The 7888-nt window shown below is 36.5% G+C and overlaps 1 protein-coding gene across 1 annotated transcript in view; it reads right to left on the bottom strand.

Annotated features, from left to right (window-relative positions):
* Window positions 1-7888, bottom strand: part of LOC139975801 (uncharacterized) — a 218521-nt gene that overhangs the window by 39400 nt on the left and 171233 nt on the right. The window lies entirely within an intron of this gene.

Raw genomic sequence — 7888 nt, 5'->3', positions numbered from 1 at the left:
GTTGTTTGTGATAGTTTGTTTTAGCAGGTTGTTCACTTGTGAATCTAGTTTTAGGTATTGATGGCAACACTGTACGTGTTATTCCCCTATAAAATATAGCCGTTTAGTTAGATAATGCTATGTTTCGTACTATTAAAACTCGATATACATTGAAACTTAGCAAACTAATCCCTAGAAATAGTTGTTGAAGTCAGGACAGCAGGACTGGGGGCGTAGTTTGGAAATAATTGCCTGAGTAATGGTAGCATTAACAGAGAGAAGAGGAAAGGGACAGAGAGGATAAATGTTAGGACTTGATTGATTTTCTTATCACAATGGATTGAGAGTACTTGGAGTTTTTTCTATTGTGTTTACTTCTATTTAAGGTGCTTATGGGGATGGTATAAATGAACTCAGCTGGGAAGTACAGAGTATCGTTGATGAAGTTCGCGCCCAAGGAATCGAACACAACACACTTATCGTGTTCATGTCCGACAACGGTCCACAGCTGGAGTATTGCATCGAAGGAGGCGATCCGGGAATCTTTCGAGGTAATTAGTTACTTGATATTTATGTATGTGTGAGTGTATGAGTGTAAGTACGTGTGTATGGGTGTATGTATGTATGTATGTAGGAAGGTAATTTTAGATCCTCCTGCAAGCAGGAACTCGCGAAGAAGCCTCATTGGCTTATCAAGGCCGCAGGCTGGCCAAAGTCAGTCTCTTAGATTCATTAATTAACGTCCATGATTATGAATTGTCAATTGTCAACAAACTCTGTTCCTGGACGACATACATTGATCTTGGAGTGACTTGAACTCGGAACTAATCCAAGCATAATACCGATGATGAAAACTTCAAAAACACATTATTGTAGTGGTTTATACATAACATGAAGAAAGAGAAGAATTAACCCTTGTATCATTAAGTGACCCCCCCCCCACCCGCAATCCCTTGTACACGCCACTGTTCAATAGGTAGTTTCAATAAAGGATAGTCCGCTGCAATGTCAAACATCGCGACAAAACTCTTCCCCAAAACAAGCGGCCTCGTTTCTTTTCATTCCATTTATATTATTCTTATTCATTACTTAACCTGTCAGACTGCAGTGTTATAACTTTCCGCTCCAATCTGTAATTTATTGCTAAGGCAAATAAATGTTACGTTTATGGTAGGCCATATGGGAAATAATTGCTGATTTAATGTCCGTATGAACTAAAAATATTACCGGTAATAATTCTATTTAATACCGGCAATAATTCACAGCCAATCACCATGTAGCTACATATGATGGTATTCAATATAATTAATACTGGCATTAAATAGAATTAATACCGGCATTACATATAATTAATACCGGCATTATATATAATTAATACCGGCATTAAATATAATTTATACCGGCATTAAATATAATTAATACCGGCATCAAATAGACCAATCACATTAGCGAATTTTGAAGCTGTTATCATGCTCTGAGCTAATGTAATCCATCTTGCTGTGGCGTGAAAGCAGCGCAGTTATTTCTGCTGTATAAAGCAAAGTACAACGCAATGGCACGCATGATAGACAAAGTAAAACATCTGCGTGATTTTCGTCGAGCAGCGAACGATATAGGTTATTGACAAATGTTGACTCCCAATCCGCATAATCCGATGTTTGTTCGCAATGCTTTGAACCGGTTTGTTAATCTTCGAAGAGCATAACGCTATGCGAGCTTCGAAGACTCCTGAAACCAGATTTATGTGTACATATACGATTTATGCGGTACATAATTCGGATTTATGCGGTACATAAATACGATTAATGTACCACATAAATAATCATCGAGATGCGCTCACATGATTGGTCGATTTATGTCCGACATAATTCGTATTTACGTGGTACATAAATCGGATTTATGTCGGACATAATTCAGCAATTATGTCGGACATAACTCAGCAATTATTTCCCATGCGGCCTACCATATACGTTTACAGAATATTTGCTCCAGTTACGTGCGATCGCGCCATAGAAAGGGTAAAGAGATCGCCAAAGACTATACTAAGAAAGAGTAACCATCTTGGGTACTTACCCTGTGCAAACAGTTCTGTCAATTTCCCTGCAAGATTGCATTTAGTGCAGGACTGAACTACCACTACCATCTATGAAGATGGAGGAGCGAGTAGTTCCTTAAATCGAAACTGAAGGCTTTGATTAGTAATTTTACATAAATATTGTGCAGTTTTGTATAAAAAAAAAATACCGTAAATCTCAGATTATTAAATATTTGAGCAATGAAAATGAAATTGATGGCAATGTTGAATTGATTAATGGATGTGAATAGTAAAGTATTTATTCAAGTATTTTTCTGTAGGCTACATGAAACACGTAAAACACTGTAATTCATAACAATATCGTAGCCTGGTACAATACATGTACCTCAAAAAATAGTATTGACTGGAATAGAGATAAATGTAGACGAAATTCACCAGGACTCTATTAACTATTCAAGCTAAAAGGGTTATCATGCCTTGACCACGCCTATACTCAGTGAAACTGAACACCTCAGCTATTATATGTGATCCTATGTTATGGTTCTGGAGTGAAATAGCAGTATTGATCATTTAGAGCTGATAGTCCGGAGTAGGACTCTTGAGTTGGACTGAGAGTGCACTGATCTACGAAACTCAAAGTAATATGTGATTCTCAGTGATTTAAAATCAAGAAGTCGGGATGGTTAATGACGGATACGATGGGAGTACACTATCCAGCCCACCATTAACCCTTCCAATATCGACCCATCTACTTTACAGAAGTTTATAACGAAGAGAAACACGTTGAACATTCGTGTTCAAACATATAGGCCTACATTATGGCTAAGATTCGCTTTTGAATTACTATATGTCAGGATTTACACTTTCTACATTTCGTCACATTCATATTCACTATAACAATTTTTATCAACCTAAATATTGCTTCTTAAATGAATAGAGAAATATTTCGAACTCTATTCATGGATCAAATTGATTATGATACTGTTTTATTATCTGTTTTAGGAGGAAAGACCAACTCTTTTGAGGGAGGTTACCGTGTTCCACTGATATCATACTGGCCAGGTGTAGTAGAACCAGGTGTGTCTCATGAAATATTCAGCGCCCTGGACTTACTTCCGACATTCATTGACCTGGCTGGAGGACGTCTAGCCGATGATAGAGAATATGACGGAATGAATAATGTCAACGCTCTCCTGGGCAAGGGCCTATCATCACGTGACTTTATCATGTTTTATAATCGGGATATTCTATTCGCAGTACGATTTGGTAATTACAAGGTTCATTTCCTTACCCAGGATGACCGACCGGTTCAATATTTTGGACGTCTTTGCCAACCTTTTGTCTATCCAATGACTCCATCTTTCTATTGCGACGAAAAAATATCTCTCTGGAGTGCGTAGTTTACCACGACCCTCCTCTAATTTTCGAATTGCTGTCCGACCTCACCGAATCATTTCCCTTAGATTCTACTCTGTTTAAGGAGCTATTAGATGATATAGAAACACTGATTGAGCAACACGAAGAGACTATAATCAGAGCGCCCCCATTAATGGATGTATTGAACAATGCATCCTTGCTGTAACCCTCTCACCAATTGTATATGTAATTGGCCTTAATGCAATGTAACTCGTACCTCTCCTCATATCAAAGCGTTTTAGTTTTCATGAAACATGCATGATACAGCGATTTAAAGGACGAATTAAAAAGCTGACTAATAGTGTCAGTTCGATGGCAGAAACAAGAATGTAATCTAACAAACTCTGTCTATGGCCCGCAGCATTTTCGACATACTTTGTAACATAATATCCCATACGGAACTATTTCTTCACTTCAATGAAAAACTTTTCTATTACTTTATATTTCTTAGAGTAGTATGTTTTACTTCACCTAAAATCTGGAATAAATAACAATTAAAACCAATGATTAAAATCACGGCTGTTGTATTGTTACTTTTTATGTTAGTGATATTGAAGACATATCATCCAGTCTTACACGTTATCCTTTCCCAAATTGTAACAGATCGAACACTCGTTTTCTCCCCATAAACTGTGACATGCTAACATGCCAATACTTGGAAACCTTTATGTGCCTCATGTGTCCTATACTTTGCGAGAGTGATATCCAATACGGAAAAAGTACTATTATGTAAGAATGAAAACAATAAAGAAGGTATGTTATAACATATGGTTGAGATAAGGTCAAACGGCGAGTGAGCAATTCATATGAGTCATGTTAGCGTACGTTATACTTCCTGTTCAAGTTTGCTGATTGGGCTGAGGCTAGCTTTGGCTAAATAACTTCTAAAAGAAGATGTGATCTTCAACTTTCTGAATATTCATCCAAAAGAGTGACATCGATGTATAGTCGCTGTTTAGATGTTTCAACATCCATGTTCAGGTGATCAACTCATACTTTATTTTTTTAAATAGGATATAGTATTATTACTCATCATTTATTGGCCATTTACAAAATCGTAATTTCCTTGACTCAATGAGAATAATCAATTCGTTCATGCCTTGTTTACTTCTGGTTTAGATTACTGTATGAATTGTTGTTATTCAATCCCCAGTTGAAGTTCAGAAACCCCAACTTATGGAGCAAATCTGCAGACCATGTACTCGAAGAGCAATTATGTAGTGGCAATATTTATCATCATACTGTCTATGCTCAAATTGATTCGCTATTGTTATTTTGTTACATGCGGGGCTTGAAAATCTGCTGCACTTGAACGCTATAGGAAGCCTGGATTGATTCGATATACTACCGTTTTTATGTACGTCCATCATAGTATATACTGTATATTCCAATTTGAAGGCCTATTAATGCAAGAAACTATCAAAAAACACACACATCATGACTAACTATAAGCTTTATGCGTACAATGAAGTCGAAAGCTAGGGGAACCAACACATACAAAACGACTGTTTGGAGAAGATTGCATCGGAATCTGTCTAACTGCACATGTCTCATCTTTATTATATAAAGGAGATATTTAAGTCAATGTGAAATTGGTCACATAACGATGTATCGAATACCCTTTAGTGAACTGGAGGTTTCAGCATCTATTACTTAGATTTTACTATTCTCTTTTTGAGTTTACTCTGAACCTACCGAACAACTTCAAACCGATCGGTAGGGGTGGGGCAGAGAAAAAGGGGAAGGGAAGAAACAACAGGAGTGGCGAGGGAATGGTGGGGAACAGGGCTTTACTGGGAACTTACAGGAGAAGGAAAGGGGGAAACGAAAACATTCTTGGCAATTATACATTCGGGTGAGGCAGGTGGGTTGTATTCACAACTGTATCCCCTCTCTTTGCTATCGGTAAACAAACAGAGACGTGAACTGACACAAATGTCAAGGATTAAATTGATCCAATAATACTTAAAAGTTAACGCGGCGTACCACATCGCCGATAAACTGTCAATGTATGTGCACGTGATAACATTGATTAACTAAAATCATATAATGCTGGGTAGAGTTGTTTGAATATGTACATCTATTTGACGTAAAATGACATTTGAGTGGATTTGTATATAAAGAGAGAAGAAATATCCAAAACACTTTTGACGGCGTCAATATCTCGATGGCTTTAGGAAAGAAGGCACACAACCCTGTAACTAATTGAGTGCAAGCAAATGCCAATGAATAGCGAAAACAAAGCAGGAAGCCAAGTTTTATAGAGCGCGAGACATCAATTACCAACGTATGTGGTAACTTCAACTTTAATAAAACAACACGCTCGCAAATATAGACCCAATTACTACGTCAGCGGTTTTATTCATTACGAAATTGAGCTTTGTGTGACGAATTGTGCCTACATTAGTACTAAGATCCCAGTAATTTTGTGTCAATATGAGATATTTGGCCAAATGTTTACATCGATAATGGTTCAGTTATGATACAAGTACAGAGTATGGCATGTAACGGGCTTAGATTACTTTTGTTAGTGTACCATATTAAATTTTAAAATAAAAAAGAGGTGTGGTGATTGGGTAGTAAACGTTTAGCTTAACCATCGAATGAAGTTATGATATATCTACGTATGACTTAAGATAAATCGTTAATTAACACTAACTGCCAGTTCTGTACATATGATGTTCTGGACGTTAACAGTACAATAAACGTCATATCAACAGTTGAATACATGAAGAGAGAAATTTGTTTTAACAGTTGTGTGTGGCACCAGTTCTTTAACCTTTGTCTGCATGTACACTTATTCTTAAATGTTATTTCTGACCTATTTGTGTCAATCATAGGTTCCAACAGTTTGTTATGGCGGTGTTATAGTTAGATGATGTACCAGGAGTCCCTTCGTAGGGAACAGATGCAACACATGGTGTTCGTCAAAGGTTTGTGAGCGACTAACTGTGTACTGTACAACTGAAAAGAACATATACTTCACATAAGGTTAGCTAGATGGTCCAATAGCAGGAATGATTACACTTCGTAGTGACACAAAAATATCATAGTAGCTTCTTTGTTCTCATATGCAGCAACTTAATCATCGCGATTATAATCGTACCGGACACGTCACACATGTATTTCCTTTGTCTTCGACGCTGAGACACGTTTATAATCTATATGTAACTTTGTAGAGGTGGGGCAAACAATCGTAACAGATGATAAATCATTTCAAAGTAGCGATGTCAATATTTTGCACTTGAGCGGTTTTGTTTTCGTGTTTTTATTGTCTCTGGTTGAAATATTAGCGCTAGCTTAATCACACAATAGCAAACCAGATACAGTAGGGGAAAAGTCCGAACTTCAAGTTTTAAGTACCAAGCATATTAATGCGAAAATCAGTAGCAAGAGCGTTGATCATGGGTATATCTACCGAGCTTTCAAAGTCACAATATATATTAACAAAATGAAACAGACCATAACAAAATACAGTCAGGTCGATATAACGTACCACGTAGTTCCTATTACATCTAAGTTAACGCAAATAGGCACGACAGTAATACCAATATACGTGCGTGGCTTCAGTTATTCCGCCACATCAAAAAATTAAGAATAAAAGCTCTATGAATCGAAGAAGTTACACCAACAATGTGTTGCAAAACAAAAAACAAACAAAAATAGAAACTTCAGTTAAATGTTATTCCTTGTCTCCATTATTTTTCTAGATATGGTATTCCAATACAGGATATGTTAATTTTTTGGTTACGTTATCATATACACAAATCTTAAACTGGATTCATGAAAATTCCTAAAATTCTAAAAGAAAGAAACATAAAGTACCCCCGCCCTCCCCCCCCCCAAAAAAAAACATCATAAAGGAGCGTTAGTAAGGTTACTCGTGGGTATCTCTATCGAACAGGATTTTAAAGTAACAATTTAGTAAATAATACACCAGGCACGTACAAAATATACGCTTTAAAACTTAATCCTCAGTTTTGTTTTTATAATGACTGACGCAAATTGACTTAACATGGGTAAAAGTTAGAGTCGCAAACATGGTTCAAGTTATTTCACCACATAAGAATATTTTGCACCAACGTTATGGTACAGCACGAAACGTCGACGACAAAATATAAAACGTTGCTAAAGTTTCATTTCTTTTATGTGTTTTGATAGATATTTCATTTTATTGCAGTGCATAATATGTAAGTCTATACATTGCCCTTACGCACGAACTTTAAACCGGATTCTTGAAAATGATGTTAACCTTATTTGTTCTTAAAAAAAGAGAAGGAGACTTATGAATGACCGATTTAGATAAGGTTAAGAAAACATACATTGTCTGCATGATATTTTGACTGGGATTTTGCAATATTTACTCTCTCCTTATTCACCGTTCCAAAATACATGTAAAAAAAGGTAATAAAAGCAATGCCGAATGAACCGACCCGAGAGTAGCATTTAGTCATTAAA

The sequence above is a fragment of the Apostichopus japonicus genome, chromosome 11, assembly GCF_037975245.1.
Source record: "Apostichopus japonicus isolate 1M-3 chromosome 11, ASM3797524v1, whole genome shotgun sequence".
Classification (NCBI taxonomy): Eukaryota; Metazoa; Echinodermata; class Holothuroidea; order Aspidochirotida; family Stichopodidae; genus Apostichopus; species Apostichopus japonicus.
This window is presented reverse-complemented; position numbering and strand designations above follow the sequence as displayed.